Source organism: Ranitomeya variabilis, chromosome 4 (assembly GCF_051348905.1).
Source record: "Ranitomeya variabilis isolate aRanVar5 chromosome 4, aRanVar5.hap1, whole genome shotgun sequence".
NCBI classification, from domain to species: Eukaryota; Metazoa; Chordata; class Amphibia; order Anura; family Dendrobatidae; genus Ranitomeya; species Ranitomeya variabilis.
Window position 1 is genome coordinate 681,243,789 of NC_135235.1, and position 16,536 is coordinate 681,260,324.

At 48.4% G+C, this 16,536-nt stretch overlaps 1 protein-coding gene across 2 annotated transcripts in view; it reads left to right on the forward strand.

Annotated features, from left to right (window-relative positions):
• The first annotated feature begins 982 nt into the window (after positions 1 to 982).
• The window catches only part of LOC143766347 (uncharacterized), a 149,341-nt gene continuing 133,787 nt past the window's right edge, over positions 983 to 16,536 (forward strand). For both annotated transcript variants that reach the window (XM_077253966.1, XM_077253968.1), the window contains exon 1: positions 983 to 1,090. The gene's annotated coding sequence lies outside the window, so the exon portion shown is untranslated. The remainder of the gene's footprint in view (positions 1,091 to 16,536) is intronic.

Below are 16,536 nucleotides of genomic sequence, written 5' to 3' on the forward strand. Positions count from 1 at the left end.
ATGACTTTAGTTTTGTGCCATGTCTGTGATCTGCTTTATTTCTACAAAATTAAACAACTGAATGAACATCCTACAAGGTCGGTGATTCCATAATTTTTGCTAGGGGTTATATAAACCCTCCTAACTCAACACATAACCTTCCCCTCATCCAGCACCAATGTAAGGAGGTTGCTTTCCCTGCTCCTTGCCTGGAACCACATAGTCAGACAGCTGGGTTGTTGGGGGGAAGACGTTCTGCCCTGGACAGAGGGGACCAGGGGACTGCTGGGAAGAGAGAGGGGAGTGGTCAGAAAAGAGCGGGAGAGCAGAGAGAAGGCAGCGCGCCAAAGAGAGGGCAGGCTGCAGCGCCGCGCTCCCCTAAAAGTAGTGCTCCCCGTGAGGGCACTGAAGCTGAGATACCCACCAGAGTGAAGGCTGGATGTGGGGGTGTAGATTTGGAAGCCTCCTGAATCAGAGACAGTGACTGTGCAGCTCTGGTGACCGCAGTGACAAGCAAAGATCCCTGAGTGTGATAAGTAACTGCACAGTGTGTGTGTGACAGCGTTATTACAGAAAGACTGTCGTCCTGGTACACAGAGGCTCCTGCAGCAGCGACGGAGGCTGTGCTATTTCCTGGTTCCAGTTTCACTTTGAGAAGAACAGGCTGCAGAGGCTTAACCACGGACTTTCCAGGAGACACAGAAGAGACTTCAGGATCTCAATCCCTGCTGGTGACTGTATCCACATTGGGAAATAAGGACCCTCCAGTCAGGACCTCCCTGGGCTGATAAGTTACCAGAACACTAGTTAACCCTTTTGATTCCGCTTAATTGTTGACTGTTTACTGTTTGACTCCATTAACCCCCTGTTTACTCCCTGCGAGGAGAATTTTACCCCTGTTAATAAATCCCCTTCAACAGTTGGTCTGTCTGTTCCGTGGTGACATACGCAACCCTGCACTCTATTACACTATGACAATTCAAACAGCACAGCAGAGTCCTGCATACACTGAGGCCCCTGATCATGTGACCCCTGACTCCTCCCCTCCTGTGACCTCAGCACAGGTCCTGTGTGCACAGAACAACCGTGGTCTGCAGCTCTGAGGGTGGAGGTATGTGGAGATTCCCGTTACTGGGCATGGGGGATATTAACCCCCTCAGTTCTGAGACACTTTTGTGCTCTCGGTGTGGTGTGAGCAGTGAGGTAACAGCTGTGGACAGAATGCGGCTTCGCTGGTTCCACATTATATCCAGTCAGACACCTGCAGGATGAGAGGACAGAAGCCCAGAGAAGTTCTCCCACAATGCGATGATTCCTCTCCCGGCTCCAGCACAATAATGTAGATACTAGTGATGAGGGAGCCGCTCTCCACTACTCGATCCGGCATCGGGGGCTCGGACAAGCTTGTTACTGGGGTATCGCAGGTGATGGAGCGCCGTGCTCGAGTTCCCAGCCAATAAACATGCGGGGATTGCCCGCCATACACGGTGATGCTGCAGCCATGTTGGCCCCTGGTATTACTGTGACTGTCCGGCCGTATCACGTTATCGGGTTTATAGAAGACCCAGTGACGCGATGCTCGGCACACCGTCCTCAGGAAGCAGCTCAGGGAGAGTTGTTATAGGAGGGAGGGCTTAGATTGTTGTCAGCCCCCTAAGACCGGGGTCACAATTAGCGTAGGAAAATACGGTCCGTTATTTACGGCCGAGATACGCAGAAAAGTTCCTGAACAATGATCCGTATTCAACCCGAGGATGCAATTTTTTCTCCAAAAATTATCCGTGTGTCATCCGTACTGCAAGATTTTCTTGCCGGCTTGAAAAATGGACATAGAATGGATCCATGGGCTCAGTATCAGTGAGATACATATATATATTTATATTTAATACAGAGCTAGATATCTTAAAAGCCGGTAATTCAATTACCGGCTTTTGCTATCTCCTTATCAAACCCGACAGGATATGAGACATGGTTTACATACAGTAAACCATTTCATATCCCTTATATTTTTACATATTCCTCACTAATAATGTTAGTAGTGTCTGTGTGCAATATTATGGAGCTCTAGGTGTTAAAATAAAGGATTAAATCACGGAAAAAACTGTCGTGCTCCCGTGCAATTTTCTCCGCCAGAGTGGGAAAGCCAGTGACTGAGGGCAAATATTAATAGCCTAGAGAGGGACCATGGATATTGGGCCCCCCGATGGCTAAAAACATCTGCCCCCAGCCACCCCAGAAAAGCACATCTGTAAGATGCGCCTATTCCAGCACTTAGCCTCTCTCTTCCCACTCCCGAGTAGAGGTGGGATATGGGGTAATAAGGGGTAATAAAGGGTTAATGTCACCTTGCTAATGTAAGGTGACATTAAGCCTGGTTAATAATGGAGAGGTGTCAATAAGACGCCTATCCATTATTAATCAAATATTAATAAAGGCTTAAAAACACACACACATTATGAAAAAAGTATTTTACTGAAATAAATACACATGGTGTTGTAATAGCTTTATTATACGCTCAATCCAAATGATGACCCTTGCCTTCTGAAAATAAGTAAAAAAACCAAACAACAATATCCCATACCTGTGCGCCGTACAGTCATGTCCCATGCTGTAAATCCATCTGAAGGGGTTGCATAATTTTACAACCAAGAGCCTGCTAATGCAGCTGCGCTCCTGGCTGTAAAAACTGGGGAATGAATGAAAAGCAGGGGAAAGTAGCTACCTAGACTTGCGGTGCTGCGCCCCCTGCTGGCATAGCATCATATGAACTCTAGTGTGGGAATTTTTCAGAATATTTTCTATTCAAACCTGTCAGTGTGATTTTACTGTATACCGCACTGAATTACTGGCTTTTCTGCTATCTAACTCTGTATTAAATATAAATATATATATATATACAGTAGCATTTCGCCTTGGGGGACTCTCGCTTGGCACAGGATTCAAGCACTCAGGCATGGTTTTTCCACTTAACGCAGTCTGTTTGGTTTATTCTCTCCATGAACCATACAACCATGAACAAATGGTCAACAGTCTTACATCAGACAGATAAATCCTCCATGTCCATAGTAGAGCTCCGCTCTCTCAGGTCTGTGGGCACAAAGGCTGTGCTATGTCCAGCACGCAGGCTCTACAACCTAAACACGGTGTCAGTATTGTCCAGCCAGGACACATGGAGGTCTGTCCACACTCGCAGACTCCCAAACACTCCCATGTGCTAAACACACCTCCTTTAGGTAGACTGTAACCACACTCACAGGTGAAGTAACATCACATGCACTGGTCACATAATCATGACATCACTGCAGGTCCTCAAACTCCTGCAGGGAAAAGGGCACAATGAGCACCCGCACTCACAGGTGAGGTATATGGGTAGCCAGACCCTCCCATCTCTCATAGCTACCCGCAACCCGGACCCAGGTGCACTAAATGACATCTTTAGTGCTCATGTACGCTAAAAACAAACTACTCCGGGTTGCATCGCAGGGAGCATCCATCCCTGTGACACATACCTCCCACTAACCACGTGACCACCTGTCACACCACTATATATATGTGTGAGTCAATGACATATATATATCTACCTATTCTATGTGTAGACATTTATTTTATCTATTCTATTCTAACCTGTCAGTGTGATTTTACTGTACACCGCACTGAATTACCGGCTTTTCTATAGAACACCGGTACATATTTCTCGCAAGTCACACTGATGGTCCGTGTGTAATCCGTATTTTTCTCACCCCCACAGACTTTCATTGGAGGATTTTTTGCGCAATACGCTGACAAACGCAGCATGATTTTTTCAGCCCGTAAAATACGGCCGAGAAATATACGCCAGATAGGAGCTGCCCCATAGAGAATCATTGGTCCGTGTGCAATGCTTTGTTTTTGCGCCTCTCATATGCCCATATTCCTCTCTAGTGTGACCCCGGCCTTAGGATTATAAAGTTGTATCCTTTAGTATCTGTCATCTGGCATTATAGGGTATAGGGTATTTAACCCCTTCACCCCGAAGCTTGTTTTGACCTTCCTGACCAGGCCAATTTTTTCATTTCGCTCCACTGTCATTTTATGAGTTTATAAATCTAGACGCTTGAATGGATCCTAGTGATTCTGAGATTTTTTTTGGGGTGACATGTTTGTGGAGCGCCCCCAGACGCGGGGCACTCGGTAACGGGCCTCTCGGTCTCAGTTCTGGGATTGTCATGGTGGCTAGACCCGGTCCGTGACCCTGCTAAGGGGCATCCAATGAAAGATGTGATGATGGTGCGTGGTGCAGGTCGCGATGAATAACGAGGACACAGGGTTGCAGTCTCTTTACCTCTTTACTGAAGGCTTCGGGATCCTCAATCCAGAGCACTGCTAACAGGGCTGGCTGAGACCGGCCGATCCGAAGGCACATCCAGAGTTCCCTTTGCAGGTGGAAATCAGTGCCTACCTTCTAGCGCCTGTGTGTTGTAGTACCTCCTTGCTGAGCACCACGGGATAGTCCTCACAACTGTTGTGTCTGTTTCTGATGCTCCCTCTCTCCGTCCCCCCAGATGATATGGCTAGGACGCACCCGTATGACGGGGTGGGCCTGGAGTTATTCTGGGACCCTAGAGATGCCCCTCTCCCACAATTGCCTCCTTTGTCTTCATTAGGTGCTTTAGGTGAGACAGCCAACCTATAGTTAACTGTCCTGCCGCTGTTTGAAGTAATACGTAGAGTCCCTTACTTCCTCGGTGCTCCAGCCACCGGCTACGCGCCTCAGAAGGATGTTGCCACGGTCTTAAGGGCACGACTCCTTCTGGTTCTATCTTCTCTGCGCTGTGATCTCGCTTCTCACTTCTCCGCAATATACTCCTCTTTCGTGTCCTTTCTTAGGAGTCTGCCGCTGTAACACTCAAGCACGGCTCCGTAACGTTCTGTCTGTCTTAGGCCGCTGTCAGGATCCCACCCCTGACAGGTCCTCGCTCTATCTCTCCCTAGCTACTTTCTCCCTAACTTCCTGTCCAACCCCCAGTTTTACCAGAGTGTGAGGAGTGGCCTAATAGATAGAACCCCCCCCCCCCTGGTGGCCGGAGTGTGAGGTGTAGTGTGTGTCTGTGATACCTGGTCAGGTGAACTCCTTTAGTGCAATCAGACGTAACATCACTCTCCTTAGTGGCAGAGCGACATTACTGCAATGACCAGGACTCTGGGGCGCTGCACTCCCCACCGGTTAAATCCAGTACTCCCGGACTGGGAAAAGAAAAACAACATTACATGTTAATAGAAAACACACAAAACTTTGAAACACTATAAACAAGTAAATGTTATGAACAAGTGAATATAACAGTGCTTCCCTTTACGGGAGGTGAGGACGCTTGAACGTTGCAAAAGTTTGGTCATGCACAGTTCATGACTCCCAGTTCAGTAGGTGCAACCTTGAACAGCAGGGACCCCGGGTAAACAAAGGGGTCCCCGTGGAAGTTTTGGAGCAATTCACTGTCCATCACTCCATTGTCCATTTTTAAACCTGTAACAAGAAACTTACATAAACATTTTCAACCAAATAGTAGCTATTGTTAGTATCTCCAAGTTTTGTAGCGAAGTGGAGTTTGATTCTTGGTGCTACGTGTAGACCTCCGCAGTGCAGGAGTGGCTATTGACCTAACAGGGCCCGCTAGGCTGGCTACCGCTGGTGTAGTGCACTGTCTCCTAGCTACACTTCTAGTGAGTCGGGGTAGCACTGGCAGGCTGGGGCTCTCAGGACTGCTGCTACGACCGATGGGCATGGCAGATTCACCGACAGCAGGGGAAGGACTGACCGGTTCAGCGGTTGGCCTGGCATCCTCCAGTGGGGTCCGCTGCGGTTGCGGGTCCACATGACCTGGCTCCACATTTAGCTCTGGCGGTGTCAGTTGATGAAACGTTAGGACAGGTACCACGATGGCCTTGTTTATTTGAGTCCAAGACTGGGGAAAATCACCAAGAACAGTGTGTATCATCTTCTCCTCTTCCATGGGCGGAGACGTCCCGGGGTCTGTTTCTCCATCTCTCAGCTTATCAGGGCATATCTTAAGGTGGTCTCTGGATATTGCCGTTGAGGTTTCCCCTCCGTCCTTGCTGATAAGACAGACCTTGGTATTGTCGAACTCAGACGGCAGGATGGTATATGGTTCCGCTTCCCATTGGTCATCAAGCTTGTGTAGTCTCCGCTTTCGCTTGAGTCCCTGCTCCCCGGGTGGCAAGGAAGTCACAGGGGCATGCTGGTTGTAATCCCTCTCTTGTTTTTGTCGGGCTTGGGCGAGGCTTCTTTCCACACATTCTTGTACTTTGCGGTACCTTTACTGCCTCTCGGTATCCCAGTCCGCATCTGGCAAGATATCCTCTGGGGTCAGGACTCCCATGTCCAGATCGATAGGTAACTTGCTAGACCTCCCTCGCATCAGGTATGCTGGGGTGCAGTTGGTGGAATTCACGGGGATGTGGTTGTACATATCCACCAAGTCGGGTAACTTTGTGGGCCACAAGTTCCGTTCCTCCACAGGTAAGGTCTTCAGTAGGTCGATCACCACCTGGTTCATCTTCTCACACATCCCGTTGGTTTGTGGATGGTATGGCGTGGTTCTGATCTTCTTACATCCATACAGATTGCAGAACTCCTGGAACACTTCCGCTTCAAATGCTGGCCCCTGATCGGTCAGTACCTTCTCCAGATACCCATGAGGCCGACAGAAGTACTGCTGGAAGGTTTTAGCGGCCGTTCTAGCCGTTAGATCTTTAACCGGCATGACTACCAGGAATCTGGAGTAGTGGTCCACAATGGTGAGAGCATAGGTATAGCCTGACCGGCTAGGTGTTAGCTTCACGTGATCCAGCGCGACCAGCTCGAGCGGCCGTTTGGTGACGATGGGCTGCAAGGGAGCCCGCTGGCTGTCACGATCCTTCCGGCGTAGGCTGCATGGGCCACACTCTCGGCACCACTTCTCGATGGCTTTCTTCATACCAACCCAGTAGAACCTCCCACGGAGCAGCCTCTCCAGCTTCCTCCATCCGAAGTGTCCTGCCCCATCGTGGTACGCTCCCAGGACCATTGGCACATCTTGTCTTGGGACCACAATCTGCCATACCAATTCGTGGGTGCGTGGGTCAACGCTCCTCCGGCACAGCTTGCCATCGTGAATAAACAGTCTGCCCCTCTCCTTCCACAACTGTAACGCCTACGGTGGATCCTCCGGGCCGGGATGCGAACCTGCCTGCGTCAGGAGCTCTTTCACTCGACGGACCGCAGGGTCGCCATCCTGGTTCTCTGCCCACCCGTGGTGGGGCAGGGGATTCAATGGGGCGCCTTGTTTACTCCTGTGCCTGGCCTCCACCTGATGGGAACACTGGGTGGCCTTGGGGCGATGGAAAGCGGGCAGCTCTACCTCTTCAAATGCTTCTGCATCTTCCTCCGTCTCGGGCAAATGAGGCATTTGGGACAATGCATCGGCATTCACATTCTTGTGCCCCGCCCGGTACTTGATGGTGAAGTCGTAATTAGATAACCGGGCCATCCACCGCTGCTCCAAGGTGCCTAGTTTTGCTGTGTCCAAGTGCGTGAGTGGATTATTATCCATGAAGACGGTGAACTTTGCTGAGGCCAGGTAATGCTTGAACCTCTCCGTCACGGCCCAAACGACGGCAAGAAACTCCAGCTTAAAGGAACTATAGTTGTCAGGGTTCCTTTCGGTGTGGTGAAGCTTCCTGCTGGCGTAAGCGATTACCCTTTCCTTGCCTTTCTGGACCTGGGACAGCACAGCTCCCAGCCCCACATTGCTGGCATCCGTATACAATACGAACGGTTGGTCATATTCAGGGTAAGCCAGTACCTCTTCTCCCGTCAGCGCCGATTTTAAGCAGGTGAACGATCCTTCCAGTCCATCGTTCCAGTCAAATGGGGTATTCTTACCCTTGGATTTCTTGGATTGGCCCACCAACAGGTCTTGCAACGGCGCGGCCTTCTTGGTGAAGTCCTTGATGAACTTCCGGTAGTAGCCCACCAACCCGAGGAACTGATAGGGGTTTGTTATAAATCTCCAAAACTAATGGAAGCAATGGAGAATATCCTCGTAAAGCAAATAGATGAAGCTGCGACTCAAGGAGAAGTCATTATTATGGGGGACTTCAACTACCCTGAAATAGATTGGGGAACAGAAACCTGCAGTTCCAGCAAAGGTAATCGGTTTTTGACAACTATGAGAGACAATTACCTTTCACAACTGGTTCAGGACCCAACAAGGAGGGGGCACTGCTAGACCTAATATTAACCAACAGGCCAGACCGCATATCAAATATAAGGGTTGGGGGTCACTTGGGGAATAGCGATCACAAAATAATAAGTTTTCATGTAACCTTTAATAAGATGGGTAGTAGGGGGGTGACAAGGACACTAAACTTCAGGAGGGCAAATTTCCAACGGATGAGAGAGGATCTTGGTGCAATTAACTGGGACGATATCCTGAGACACAAAAATACACAAAGAAAATGGGAGACATTTATTAGCATCCTGGATAGGACCTGTGCACAGTATATACCGTATGGGAATAAACATACTAGAAATAGGAGGAAACCAATATGGCTAAATAGAGCTGTAAGGGGCGCAATAAGGGACAAAAAGAAAGCATTTAGAGAATTAAAGGAAGTAGGTAGTGAGGAGGCATTAAATAAATACAGAAAATTAAATACATTCTGTAAAAAGCAAATCAAGGCAGCAAAGATTGAGACCGAGAGACTCATTGCCAGAGAGAGTAAAAATAATCCCAAAATATTATTTAACTATATAAATAGTAAGAAACTAAAAAATGACAGTGTTGGCCCCCTTAAAAATAGTCTGGGTGAAATGGTGGATGAGGATGAGGAAAAAGCCAATATGCTAAATGACTTTTTTTCATCAGTATTTACAAAAGAAAATCCCATGGCAGACAAAATGACTAGTGATAAAAATTCCCCATTAAATGTCACCTGCTTAACCCAGCAGGAAGTACAGCGGCGTCTAAAATTGACAAATCTCCGGGCCCGGATGGGATACACCCCCGAGTACTGCAGGAACTAAGTACAGTCATTGATAGACCATTATTTTTAATCTTTAAAGACTCCATAATAACAGGGTCTGTACCACAGGACTGGCGTATAGCAAATGTGGTGCCAATATTCAAAAAAGGGGCAAAAACTGAACTCGGTAATTATAGGCCAGTAAGTTTAACCTCTACTGTGGGTAAAATCCTGGAGGGCATTCTAAGGGATGCTATGCTGGAGTATCTGAAGAGGAATAACCTCATGACCCAGTATCAGCACGGGTTTACTAGGGACCGTTCATGTCAGACTAATTTGATCAGCTTCTATGAAGAGGTAAGTTCAGGACTGGACCAAGGGAACCCAGTGGACGTAGTATATATGGACTTTTCCAAAGCTTTTGATACGGTGCCACACAAAAGGTTGTTACATAAAATGAGAGTAATGGGGATAGGGGAAAATATGTGTAAGTGGGTTGAGAGCTGGCTCAGGGATAGGAAACAAAGGGTGGTTATTAATGGAGCCCACTCGGACTGGGTCACGGTTAGCAGTGGGGTACCACAGGGGTCAGTATTGGGCCCTCTTCTTTTTAACATATTTATTAATGACCTTGTAGGGGGCATTCAGAGTAAAATTTCAATATTTGCAGATGACACTAAACTCTGCAGGGTAATCAATACAGGGGAGGACAATTTTATATTACAGGATGATTTATGTAAACTAGAAGCTTGGGCTGATAAATGGCAAATGAGCTTTAATGGGGATAAATGTAAGGTCATGCACTTGGGTAGAAGTAATAAGATGTATAACTATGTGCTTAATTCTAAAACTCTGGGCAAAACCGTCAATGAAAAAGACCTGGGTGTATGGGTGGATGACAAACTCATATTCAGTGGCCAGTGTCAGGCAGCTGCTACAAAGGCAAATAAAATAATGGGATGTATTAAAAGAGGCATAGATGCTCATGAGGAGAACATAATTTTACCTCTATACAAGTCACTAGTTCGACCACACTTAGAATACTGTGCACAGTTCTGGTCTCCGGTGTATAAGAAAGACATAGCTGAACTGGAGCGGGTGCAGAGAAGAGCGACCAAGGTTATTAGAGGACTGAGGGGTCTGCAATACCAAGATAGGTTATTACACTTGGGGCTATTTAGTTTGGAAAAACGAAGACTAAGGGGTGATCTTATGTTAATGTATAAATATATGAGGGGACAGTACAAAGACCTTTCTGATGATCTTTTTAATCATAGACCTGAGACAGGGACAAGGGGGCATCCTCTACGTCTGGAGGAAAGAAGGTTTAAGCATAATAACAGAAGCGGATTCTTTACTGTAAGAGCAGTGAGACTATGGAACTCTCTGCCGTATGATGTTGTAATGAGTGATTCATTAATTAAATTTAAGAGGGGACTGGATACCTTTCTGGAAAAGTATAATGTTACAGGGTATATACACTAGATTCCTTGATAAGGCGTTGATCCAGGGAACTAGTCTGATTGCCGTATGTGGAGTCGGGAAGGAATTTTTTTCCCCATGGTGGAGTTACTCTTTGCCACATGGGGTTTTTTTGCCTTCCCCTGGATCAACAAGTTAGGGCATGTTAGGTTAGGCTATGGGTTGAACTAGATGGACTTACAGTCTTCCTTCAACCTTAATAACTATGTAACTATGTAACTATGTAACTGCCGGACTTCATGGAGGTTACTGGGCTTCGGCCAGTCCTTGATCACCGTGACCTTGTCGGGGTCCGGGGCCACTCCTTCGGCACTCACCACATGGCCCAGGTACTGCACTTTGGGTTTTAGTAGGTGGCATTTGGACGGTTTCACCTTTAAGCCAAAGTTGGACAGAGCTTCAAACACCTCAGCCAGGTGCTTCAAATGGTCTTCATAGGTCTTAGAGAAGACAATAACATCGTCCAGATAGAGCAGCACGGTTTCAAAGGTCTTGTGTCCCAGACAGCACTCCATCATCCTCTGAAACGTCCCCGGGGCGTTACACAATCCGAAAGGCATGTAGTTGAACTCGCAGAGACCCATCGGCGTCGTGAAGGCCGTCTTCTCCTTGTCCGCCTCTGCCACGGTAACCTGCCAGTACCCACTGGTGAGATTCAAGATGGAGAAGTAATTAGCAGACTTTAAAGCAGCCAAGAACTCCTCTATCCTGGGCATCCTTATGTGTATTGCGATTTAGTTGACTATAATCCACACACATCCTCATGGTGCCATCTTTCTTCCTAACGAGGACTAATGGAGCTGCCCAGGGGCTACAACTGTCTCTCACTACCCCAGCCTTCTTCATCTCTCATAACAAGTCCTTGGCACACTGATAATGAGCTGGGGGTACAGGACGGTATCTCTCTTTGATGAGTGGGTGATCTCCCGTGGGGATATGATGCTGAATCCCTTTTACCTGTCCGAAATCTAGGGGGTGTTTGCTGAATACCCGCTCATATTCATAAACCACCCTGTAAGCCCCCTGGGTTTGGTGAGATAGGGTAGAATCAGTGCCCACATGTAATTCCCGACACCAATCTTTCATTTGCCCTGCAGAGCCATTGTCCTCCGCCGGGCCGGACGGAACCAAGGGCCCAGGTGCCTGTATCACGCTATTATTAACAGTAAACAGCTTGGCAAGCGTGGCATATTTGGTTAGGTGGACTTCTTCCTCCCCACAGTTAAGAACATGCACTGGCACCCTCCCCTTACGGACATCAACCACCCCTCTGGCTGTCAGGAGGGTAGGCCTATTATCTGAATACACAGGTTCTACCAGGGCCTGATAGTCTTTACCCCTAAGGCCTATGGCTGCCCGACACCATATCAACATTTCACTCCTGGGGGGTATCGCAATGGGGTTTGAATCACTCACTGTGACCTGGCCAATCTCACCACCAGTCAACTCCACCTGCTGTCTCTGCATTAGAGCTCTGATTTCTTTCTGCAAGGCACGTTGTTCACTGTAACCCGCTGTTTCGGCGACCTGCAACAAGACAATAACTTCTGCAAGACAATTTTCTATGACATTAGTACCGATGGTCATCATGGGGTTACATTCACGTCGGTCAATATCAACAATAACAATTCCCTGGGCCTTCAATTCTACCCGCCCCACCTTAATGGTGACCTCTTTATACCCCACCTGTGGTAGTGGCTGACCATTACTAGCTATTATGGAGAAATCATCATCAGGGACACGGGTAATGTCGGTGTCCTCCCAATAATGTCTATAAAGGATGTAAGGCATAGTCGTCACCTGGGAACCCGTGTCCAGCAAAGCGTTCATGGGGATACCGTCAATCACGATGGGGAGAACTGGTCGCCCTCCAATGTACTTGGCTCTCCAATTCTGCGGGCCTGATCGTCCTACTCCTGGGGGTTGGCCCTTTGCCCCAGGGGTTGCTTGTTTAAAGAACAGTACCATGCAAGATGGCCCACCTGGTGGCAGCGGCGGCAGATAGGTCGTCCATCCCGATGAAAACGATAGTCGTCTCTGCCTCTGGTCGACGGAATCCTCCGCTGTCGCGGCCAGGGGACATCTTCCGGTCCGGAGGCCAGCTGGATCTTCTCCTTGGGGGCCTCCTGGAGGGACTGGACGGTCCGGGCTAGGGCAGCAACGCTCTTGGTCAGCTCTTGCATCTGGAGGCGTAGTCCCGCAGGGGAGCCGTCTTCCAGGATCTGGGTATCGGCCTCGGTGGAGACGGGTGCTTCCGGCGCCACCTCCTGGTGGTACGTGAGGGCTTGACGCCTGGGAAGTACTGCACGGCTGGGCTGTCGCTCTGGTAGTGCTTGGATGGCTCTATCTTTAAATTGCGCAAAAGTTAGGTCGGGATTCTGCATGGCTAGGAAGTGTAGCTGGGCCCTTTGGTGACTGCACAGGAACCCCTCGATGAACCGCTCCTTTAGGAGTTTATCTTCATCTTGCATACCAATTGGATCACTTTGCTTAATGGCCCTCAGTGCCTCCTGCAGATTAAGGGCATAGTCCCGTAAGCTATCTTGCGGCCTCTGCTTGCACCCATAAAATGTCAATTTAATTTCTGTAGCAGTGCGGGTGTCAAAGGTGGTTTTAAGCTTTGCAAAGATCTGTTGCGCAGTCTTCTTATCTGCGGCGGGCCAAGACTTCACTTCTCTCAAGGCCGCTCCAAAGAGTTGGTTCGTTATCATATGAACTTTCTGAGGCTCTGACAAGGGATAAAACTCGAGCAGGCTGCAAATCCCCTCTTTAAAGTCAGTTAATGTATGAGACTCTCCAGAGTATCGCGGGAGCCAGGCGGCTCCGGGTAGGTACGACATGGAAAAGGGCATTATGGCTGTCGTAGCTGCGGCAGTGTCCGGCTGGCTGGTGGGAGCTGCCAGCCCCGCGGTATCTGGCGGTGGTGCAAGGCCCGCGGCTGCATCTACTACGGGGCCTGGAGGTGCCCCCGCATCTGCGACCGCCGCCTCTGCCCCCCTGGGGTCCGACATGGCCGTTCCTTCCCCCTGCTAACCTGCCGGGGTTCCTCTTCCGGAGTCAGCACCCTCCCGCGGTTTCTCGTTCCGCGCTCTTTTCGGCCGGCTCCGCCCACTAAACTATGGCTTTTCCCTCCGTGCTCCGCTCAGCGCAGCAATGGCGGATTTTGGGCGGCAAACAGCAATACACAGTCTTTGCAATAAGTCACTGTTCAAGCACAATCCAACACAGTTCCAAGGCACACATGACCTGATTCTTCAGGCTTAAGTAGATCCGGTTTGTGACGCCAAGTTGGAGCGCCCCCAGACGCAGGGCCGCGGGGTACTCGGTACCGGGCCTCTCGGTCTCAGTTCTGGGATTGTCACGGTGGCTAGACCCGGTCCGTGACCCTGCTAAGGGGCGTCCAATGAAAGATGTGATGATGGTGCGTGGTGCAGGTCGCGATGAATAACGAGGACACAGGGTTGCAGTCTCTTTACCTCTTTACTGAAGGCTTCGGGATCCTCAATCCAGAGCACTGCTAACAGGGCTGGCTGAGACCGGCCGGTCCGAAGGCACATCTAGAGTTCCCTTTGCAGGTGGAAATCAGTGCCTACCTTCTAGTGCCTGTGTGTTGTAGTACCTCCCTGCTGAGCACCATGGGATAGTCCTCACAACTGTTGTGTCTGTTTCTGATGCTCCCTCTCTCCGTCCCCCCAGATGATATGGCTAGGATGCACCCGTATGACGGGGTAGGCCTGGAGTTATTCTGGGACCCTAGAGATGCCCCTCTCCCACAATTGCCTCCTTTGTCTTCATTAGGTGCTTTAGGTGAGACAGCCAACCTATAGTTAACTGTCCTGCTGCTGTTTGAAGTAATACGTAGAGTCCCTTACTTCCTCGGTGCTCCGGCCACCGGCTACGCGCCTCAAAAGGATGTTGCCACGGTCTTAAGGGCACGACTCCTTCTGGTTCTATCTCCTCTGCGCTGTGATCTCACTTCTCACTTCTCCGCAATATACTCCTCTTTCGTGTCCTTTCTTAGGAGTCTGCCGCTGTAACACTCAAGCACGGCTCCGTAACGTTCTGTCTGTCTTAGGCCACTGTCAGGATCCCACCCCTGACAGGTCCTCGCTCTAGCTCTCCCTAGCTACTTTCTCCCTAACTTCCTGTCCAACCCCCATTTTTACCAGAGTGTGAGGAGTGGCCTAATAGATAGAACCACCCCCCTGGTGGCCGGAGTGTGAAGTGTAGTGTGTGTCTGTGATACCTGGTCAGACGAACTCCTTTAGTGCAATCAGACATAACATCACTCTCCTTAGTGGCAGAGCGACATTACTGCAATTACCAGGACTCTGGGGCGCTGCATTTGTACTTCATGATACTCCTAAAATGTATTTGCTATGATGTTTATTTGTGAAAATTTTGTCAAAAATGTTGAAAACTTTGCAATTTTCAAACTTTGAATTTTCATGCCCTTAAATCAGAGAGATATACAGTTGCTGCTGGTAAGGTACAGGTTTGCCGAACAAATATGGCTGACATGTTGTTAGATGAACTGATCAAGAAAAGGGATGTGATGACGGCGGGATTCGGAACATACAACAGGATCAATAAAAGAGCGGCTATGGGAAGTACGAGATCCAGGATCCAGCCTACAACGATTTCTCATTTACCCAACACCAATTACCAGAGAGCGTTTGATGCTCTTCAGAAGATAGGTGTATCAGATGTGCATCTCAAGCTATGTATAAAAGATGCCCATGAGAAATTGGTTGGCAAAAATGCACATTGTCTCGAAGATATGCTCAAAACAATTTCAAACTCAGATCTTGCCTGCTGTATCACATTTGAGAAAAAAAATATTTAATGTGCAACAGCTTTGCATCCAGAACAATTTTAACACCACTAAATTACAGGGATGGATATGGCGGGCTGTATAACTTTTAGCAACAAATAAAAAAATTATCTTAATGTGCCTCAGGTCTGCAAACATCTTCATATCACTGCCACAAAATGACAACGTGGGATACGGCAGGCTGTAACACGTTTACCAACAGAATTTTTTTTTAACGGATGTGAGATCTGCAGACAGCTTCATATCACCGCCACCAAATTACAACATGGAATATGAAGGGCTGTATCACGTTTTGCAGCAGAAAAAATTATAATTTTTTTAAAATGTGCATCAGGTCTGCAGACATCTTCATATCACTGCCACAAAATGACAACGTGGAATATGGTGGGCCGTATCACGTTTATCAACAGAATTTTTTTTTTTAATGTGCTTGAGGTTTGCAGATAGCTTCATATCACCGCCACAAAATGACAACATTTTGCGACAGAAAAAAATTAATATACCGTATATTTCGGATTATAAGACGCACTTTTAGGCTATGTGCACACGTTGCAGATTTGACTGTGGAATTTTCTGTGCAGATTCTGCATTTCTTGGCAGAAAACGCAGGTCAGAATCTGCACCTTTTTTGGTATGTGCACACGTTGCAGATTTTTGTGCAGATTTCTTCCTTTTTTTTACCCCTGCAGATTTCTATTATGGAATGGGTGCAGAAACGCAGCAGATCTGCACAAAGAATTGACATGGCCCTTTTTTTAATCTGTTGCATTTTCCATGCAGATTTTTCTGCACCATCAGCACAGCAAATTTTTTTTGCCATTGATTTACATTGTACTGTAAATCACTTGCAGATCTGCAGCATTTCTGCGCGGAAAAAAAAGCTGCAGTTCTGCAGGAAATCTGCAAGGTGTGCACATACCCTTATTCCCTCAAATTTGGGAGGAAAATGGGGGGGGTGTCTTATGATTCGGATATATCTTACTGACTGCAGGCTGGAATGAGGGGGCATTCGGATGTGCGGTGCGGCGTGCCACAGAGAGTGTTCGGTCCTGCAGTTGTTCTGTTCTGCGGGTGTTCAGTGCTGCGGGGGGCTCTGCCGACATCTTGTGAAATCCCAGAGCCCCTGCAGTTACATGGTTTCCTATGCGGTGGACTGGACTCCGGGAAAATGGCTGCCGGCCAGGGGCAGTGCATGCGCATATGGATATCTCAGCACAAAGTTCTCGGTAGATGAGTTCTCA